The sequence below is a fragment of the Magnolia sinica genome, chromosome 3, assembly GCF_029962835.1.
Source record: "Magnolia sinica isolate HGM2019 chromosome 3, MsV1, whole genome shotgun sequence".
In the NCBI taxonomy this organism is placed as follows: domain Eukaryota; kingdom Viridiplantae; phylum Streptophyta; class Magnoliopsida; order Magnoliales; family Magnoliaceae; genus Magnolia; species Magnolia sinica.
In genome coordinates, this window is record NC_080575.1 from 22565725 (window position 1) to 22573426 (window position 7702).

A 7702-nucleotide genomic window follows, 5' to 3' on the forward strand; every position below is an offset into this window, starting at 1 on the left:
ACCTGAGTTTCGTATACGGATGATTTTTGAGATATCTCATAACCAAAAGGGGACACATCAAATGCATGGTGTTGATGTTCGACACACATCATGACGGGGCCCACAAAAACTTACTAATATCAATTCTTAGGTTCTCGCGAGGTCAATAAGTTGGGTCACAATTTTGACTAGAATATTTGACCCATTTTACATGTCTGGTTTCACTCTATTTTACTGATCAATACCCTCAATTTGACTAGTTACTCACCCCGATCAGGCTAACTACATATGAGAAAGAAATTGGGCATACAAGATTGATCAACAATTTGAGTGAAATTTGATTTAAACATGTGTAGTTATTTATTCTTCAATTTGGACTAATTAGATTGTCCAAAAATGGTTAAATGTTCAATTAGTGGATGTGCCTAATAAAAAAAAATTTCACAGATAAATTTTAATTTCCATTTAAAAATAACAGTTTTTTCAAAATGTATATTTTTTTACTTAACAAAATATCATTTTTATTATAAAATATTTTTTTAAAAAAAAAAACAATACAAATTCTGAATTTTTATTTTTAAAATCTCTAAAATTTTCACAAATTTTAATTTTTTTCCTAAAAATTCCAAAATGCCTATTTTTTTCTTCAAAAGCATCATTTTGTTTTCAAGTTTTCAATTTTCTTTTTTAAAATGATACTTTTTTTTTTTTCAAAATCTCAGTGTTTTTATAAATAACTTTTTCTTTTAATTTCAAATTTTGAACATTTTCAATTATTTTTCAAAACCACAAATTTTTTCAACTTCTTTATTTTTCGTTTCAAAATGTTTGTTTTTTGATAAAGTATCGATTTTTTAATATCGTTTTATTTTAAAATTTTCAATTCTTTCTAACTTCTCCATTTGTTTAAAAGCAATTTTTTCGAACCTGTCAATTTTTTTCAAACTTCTCGATTTTATTTTATTTTTCAAAATACACTCATTTTCTTTTTCAAAAAATTTTCACTTTTCAACATTGTGAAAATTTTCACATTTTTTAAAATCTTTTTAATTTTCTTTTTCAAGATATTATTTTTTTTCTGAAAATCAAATTCATTTTTTTTTCAAATTTATCAACTTCATTCAATATTCTTTTTTTTTCTCCCATAAAATAGATTTTTATTAAATCACGATTTTTATTTTTTCAAAATCTCATTTTTTTTCTCAAACATTGTTAAATTTTTTTAACTTCTCAATATTCTTTTTCATGTGATATTACAAATCATTTAAATATTAGTATCAAATTAAAAAAATAATAATTTCCACTCATTTGATATAAGAACAAAATATTTTTTATTTTGCATTCAATCAATTGTTAAAAAAAATCTTAGATACAAATATGTACAATTAAACCACTAAAATTCTATTAAAAAAATTTATTAGACTGCAAAAAAACTTAATTTTCCACCATATTCTTAAAAAATGAAAAAAAAAATAATAATATTCAAGGCAAAAGTCCTACAACGGACCATGATCCATCGCAAAAGCATCTGAAAAGCATCGCCAATTGGTACTTCGGGTAGGAAAAAGCAACTGATCTTATTCTGTTGCAAAATCAAAATTTGCATTAGATTTAGTCCATCGCCAATTTACGACAGATTTTGGTCCATCGTAAATATGTCGTAAATTAGATTTTGGCGACGGATTTTGGTTCGTCGCAAAATTCCGCGACGTTTGGACCGGATTTTCGAGAAAGACAGGCTTGGCGACGGACTTTTTCCATTAGCAACGGATTAAATCCGTTCCATTTATGTCTATCGAATGAGGTCATCTATAATGTCTTCATTGAGGAATATCCCCTAGAGATGTGGAAGAAAGTAGAAGACCTATACATATCCAAGTCCCTAACAAAGAAAAAACTCTTTAAGTTGCAGATGAATGAAGGATCAGATCTCCTGAGCACATAAACTTGTTTACAAAGTTATATAATGAGTTGCTAAGGCTCGGAGTAACGGTCGATGAAGAAGATAAAGTTGTGTTACTTTTAACATCACTTCCCACATCATACGACCATCTCATCACTACTATGTTGTATGGGAAGAATACAGTGAAGATAAAAGATATCATCGTGGCACTCGTGTTTAACAAGATGAGGAAGAATCTGAGCGATAAGGACTCTTAGGCAAACTGGCTAGTCGTGAAAAGGGGTCAGGGATGTGGGAGATCCTTGGAGCAATCTTGGTCTAACAGGAATAAAAAGTTCAGATCGAAAATCGAAGGCAATAGACGGATGCTTCTATTGCGGCATAAAAGGGGTACTTTAAGAGAGACTAGCAAAAGAGATTTTAAAAGGAGACCTTTCGGTGTCTTCAGGTGTGAGTCATCTCTCAGATACATGGATTCTAGATTTAGGATGTTCGGATCACATGTGCCCACATAGGACTTGGTTTGATTCCTATTAGTCCTATGATGGTGGAAGTGTTTTGATAGGGAATAACGTAGCATGCAAGGCCTTAAGTGTAGGGTTGCGAAGTAGTATATACTCAGTAAGACAAAGGTCGATCCACATGGACTGGTTTGGATAAAAACACTACTAGAACTAAATTAAATCTAAAATTAGGGTTTCCAATGAATTGAGAAGATTGAAAATAATAAATAACGACAACTAAGGATCCAAGGATCCACATCTAGTCAAACCTCAAAACTAATTTATTTATCTAAAATGATAACTCAATTATAATCGAATAAAGATTCGTTCTAATCAGAAGATGAAATAGTTAAACCAATCTAAAACATCCAAATAAGATATTAATCGTAATTGATCGATTTATCATGAAAAACTAAGTAATTAATCACAGGGAACTCCAAGCATTTATTTTATATGAAGTTTACAATAGATCAAGGGATTTTATATATAAAAACTTTCACCAATTCTAAGATTTCAATCAAAACAATCTCAATTCACCAATTAAAAGTATAATTCTTAAATTAAAATGAATTAAATATTAAGAATTCATTAAAAGGTTTACCCCTTAGCATTAGCTAAGAGATTAGTCAAACAAAGCTAACATCACTATGGAAAAAAAATTAAAATTGAAGAAGGAAGGTGTGTCGGCGCTCTACCCCATCTCTTCCTCTCCGACCTTGGGACTTGCGTAAAAGCTTCCTCACCCACACGGTCGACCGGACTATGTTCACTTTCAACCGAAAATCGCCCAGCCAGGCCCGCTCGACTCGACTGGTCTTGTTCAGCACAATTTAGTTGTCTAGCAAGTCAGGGTCAACTAAACTTCTCTGTTTTGAGTTTTTCTTCATTTCTTCAACACTAAAGATGTCTGATTCTTCTAATCTTCGACTTGACTTCTTCAAAACTTCAACATGCTTATTCTTGATCTCTTTTAAGCTCTAATTGTCCATGATTTGTTAAATTATCTTGGTCATTGATTTCTCTCCCGCATAATTAAAATTTTAACTAATTAGACTAATTAACCATTAATATGCACTAAAAATGATGTGAAATATGTGATAAATATGTAATATTTAGCACTTAACACACCCCAACTAACATTTTGCTAGTCCCGAGCAAAACATGTGATAAGATTTCAAAAAAATTGGACTAAAATTTCTCAGAAGAGTTCATTCTGTATACTCATACAATCTTTAAGTGATCCAAATCATAGAATTCCTAAGGCATGAAGTTTTAAAGATAAGTCAATCTAACTTAGTCTAGATCAACCTAGAATCAAGTGCGCTTAGTAGAAAATCAAATCTTGAGTTCAAATCACTAATTATTCCATAGAAAGGTTCCAACATTGAGTACCATAGTGCACAATGAAATCTAAACTTAACACTAATAGGGGTTCCAACTTTCTACAATATCATTAACTTTATTGATTACAAAAAATGGTAAGATCAATCAACAACAATGAATCAAAACCTCATTAACATTCCAAGCATACAAAGATGACTTTTGTTATGGGTAAAATTGAGCTGAGCTGACGTATGAGACAAATGGAAAAAATACCATTAGAGTAAATTCTCTGAACTACCAAAGGCATAAAAAAGATGAGTTGAGCAAGGAGACTCAATGGTCGAGTTGAAACAGTTAACCCAATTTAAAGAAAAAGGTCATCAATAGACCTCGACCACAAATGCCGACTTCAACATTGATTGATGACCTCGACCTTGAATTATAACCTCGACCTCAGATGTCAACCTCAAGCTCAGAATAGAAACATTCTGAGAGAATCTCATGCCATATATAAGCAGGATTGCCCAACAAAATCCTAGCCGACCGAAGATCATTCCAATCAAAGTATGATCAAAGAGATACTCAAGTACAGATTCCAATTCTAATATGGGCCCCACAGTGTATCATACGGATCTACTCATATACACAAGTTGTCTAACAACACCTATAAATACATCACCCCGCTCAAAGGGAAGATACACACAATTATCCTAACTCGATCCACACCTACATTGGGTCTCTCTACTTGGCCTAGGCATTGAAGGGTTCCCGGCCACAACCGGTGCCCTTAGTGTCCTCTTAGCTTGGCATACTCGATATGTGGGTTGAAAGAATTAGAATTAGCCACCTCATATTGGCCATTGGAGTTTTGTTGTGGTTGAGAAGGAAGAGTCCATTTCTTCCTAACGTTGAGGCATGACTTAATTCTCTCAACTAAAGTTTTGAGCTCTTGCAAGGCATGCATGGTGGACGGATTGATTTATGCTTGTCCATGCATGAATGCTTGCAATGTTTCCCCTAGAGTCTTCTTTGGTGGAGGCATATAAAGTGTACTAATAGAGTGCCCTTGAGAATTATTGTTAGCATTGGCAGTAGGTCCATTTCTCCAACTGAAGTTTGGGATGGTTCTACCACTCAGGAGTATACATGTTTGAATTTGGGATACTGAAAGGGCATTGGTAAGAGTTCATGGCATTGGCTTAAGCTTAAAACACCTCTTGAAATGTATGCATTGAAAGACAATCTTCAATCAATTGTGCATTACTCTCACATATACAACAAGCAATTTCAATTATCTCGTTGGGTTTAACCACATCTACTTCCTTAATTCCATGGCCTCTGCCTATCGAGTGAGACCCTCTATATTAGCATTCACATTGTCCTCTTCTTTAAGAACATAAATTACTCCCTTCTCCTTGGGCACAGGCTTGGTTTTATCCATTTTGTAAGAAGTGTCACATGATTGGGCATTCTTAGCTAGAAGATCAAAGTAATCCCAAGCCTTATTGGGATCCTTCTCATAAACTTGTCATTGCACACATCTATATGAATTGGCACATATTGAAACTCAACCCATCGAAAAAAAATCTAATGACTCACCATATTTCATAGCCATGACACAAGGTAACCTTGCTTTTTCAGGGCAGGGTAAGAAGGGGTTAAGGAAATGCCTCAAGCCAATGTTCGAGTACCAGGTGCTACAACGCTGAAGTAACACATGCCAAACTCCCAGGAAAAGCTCAAACGACCTTCAACAAAAGGGTACATGTACTAGAAACCGACATAGGTGGGTAGGTAGATAATACTTAGGGGTGCGAGACAACTCTCTCTAAGGAAGATGTAGGCAGGTAAGTAAGAGTTCCTTAAACCACTCCCAACACTGGATAAATATTTCATCCTCCTTTTCGGAGAACCTCATGATGTTCTATCTCAGTGTATTAGTTTTATGAACAAAAAAAAAAAACTTTTTAAGAAATTCTCGGGTCATCCAGCTCATGTCTCAATGCTTCTCGACCTTAAGGAGTGAAGCCACCACTTGCCTCTCTCCTTCAAGAAAAAGTAAAATAATTTAAGTCTAACAACATCATCAGAGACGTTGTATTGCAAGGTAGCCATGATCTTGTTAAATTCTTTGAGGTGTAAGTATGGACTTTCAAAATCAAGTCCATGAAATTTTGAAAGTAGTTGTATCACACTGGGTTTAAAATCAATGTTGCTTACATTTACCAGAAAAACCATACAAGAGGGTGTGGTTGGTCTTATAGGTTAAAGGTAATCACGTAACGTCCTGACTGGCGGGACATTGTGCACTTCATTCTCGTCATAATTTAACTCGTTCTCAACTTGATTGGGTGCAATCATGGTTCTGATTGATTCACAAGAATTAAAGTGTTTTCTAACACAATTGTGTATGGAAAATCCTTCAACCAGACCTCCTTCACTTAGAAGTCGAAGTGTGTGATCACGTTTCCACTTAGGCATGAACACATAAAAACCCTAAAATCAAAATCTTAACTCCAAAAAAGCAAAAAATGGAGAAATCACTATCTATGAAAGCAATTAAAAAGAGTGAGGGAATGATGTTACCAGGATGACGACACTTGACTTAAAAATAATTCTACACCAAAAATAAATGGATGTCAGTAAATAAATAAATAAATAAACAAAAAAAAATAAAAAAAAACAAAAAACAAAAAAAAAAAAAAACAAAAAAAACAAAGCTAGCCTAAAAATGGGAATTATAGAAAAACAAAATAATTAACTAGGTTAGTAATAGACTAATTAGAAATAAAACCCTAACCTAAAAACAAGAACTAAAGCTATCCTAAATCGTTCTTAACCTTTTAATCTTTGGCAACAATGCCAAAACCTTAATCTTAACTACCCCAAGTGTAGCGTTGCAAAGTCATATATACTTAGTAAGACCGAGGTTGATCCATAAGGACCGATTTTGATAAAAACACTAATAGAGCTAGATTAAATCTAAATTTAGGATTTCTAATGAATTGGGTGGATTGAAAATAATAAATAATGATGACTAAGGATCTAGGGATCCACTTCTAATTAATCCCTAATGCTATTATTTTTTATCCAACATGATAACTCAATTAGTATCGAATTAGGATTCACTCTAATTAAAAGATGAAACAGTTAAACCACTTTAAAACATCTAAATAAGACGTGATCTTAATTAATCAATTTCTTATGAAGAAGTAATTGATTGCAGAGAATTTCAAGCATATATTGTACCCGAAGTTCACAATAGATCAATGGATTTTACAGATCAAACTTTCACCAATACTAAGAATTCAATCAAAACAATCTCAATTCATTAATTAAAACCATAATCCTTGAATTAAAATGAATTAAACATTAAGAATCCATTAAAAGGTTTAACCCTTATCCTTAGTTAAGATATTAGCCAAAAATAGCTAACATCTCTATAGAAAAACAGAAAAACAAACTAGAATTGAAGAAGAAAGGCATTGTTGGCGTTCCACCCTAGCTCTTTCTCTCCTTAGAACCTTAGGATGTGTAATTCCATAGCCACATAGTTGACCAGATTGTGTTCACGGTAGACTGGAAATCGTCCAGCAAGTCCCGATCGATTGGATTTTTCTGAGGTCGACTAGACTAGTCTTATTCAACAAAAGTTGGTTATCTAGTAAGTCAAAGTTGACCGGATCTCTCTAAGGTCGACCAAACTTTTCTGTATTGAGTTTTTCTTTGTTTCTTAAGCACTAAACATGTCTAATTCTTCTGATCTTCCACTTAACTTCTCCAAAACTTCAACATTCTTATTCTTGATCGCTTTTAAGCTCCTATTCTCCATGATTTACGCAATTATCTTGGTCTTTAATTTCTCTCCTGCATAATAAAAAACCAACTAATTAGACTAATTAACCATTAATATGCACAAAAAATGATGTGAAATAGGGGATCAATATGCAATATTTAAAACTTAATAGCAAGGACATCAGAATAGAGACCATTG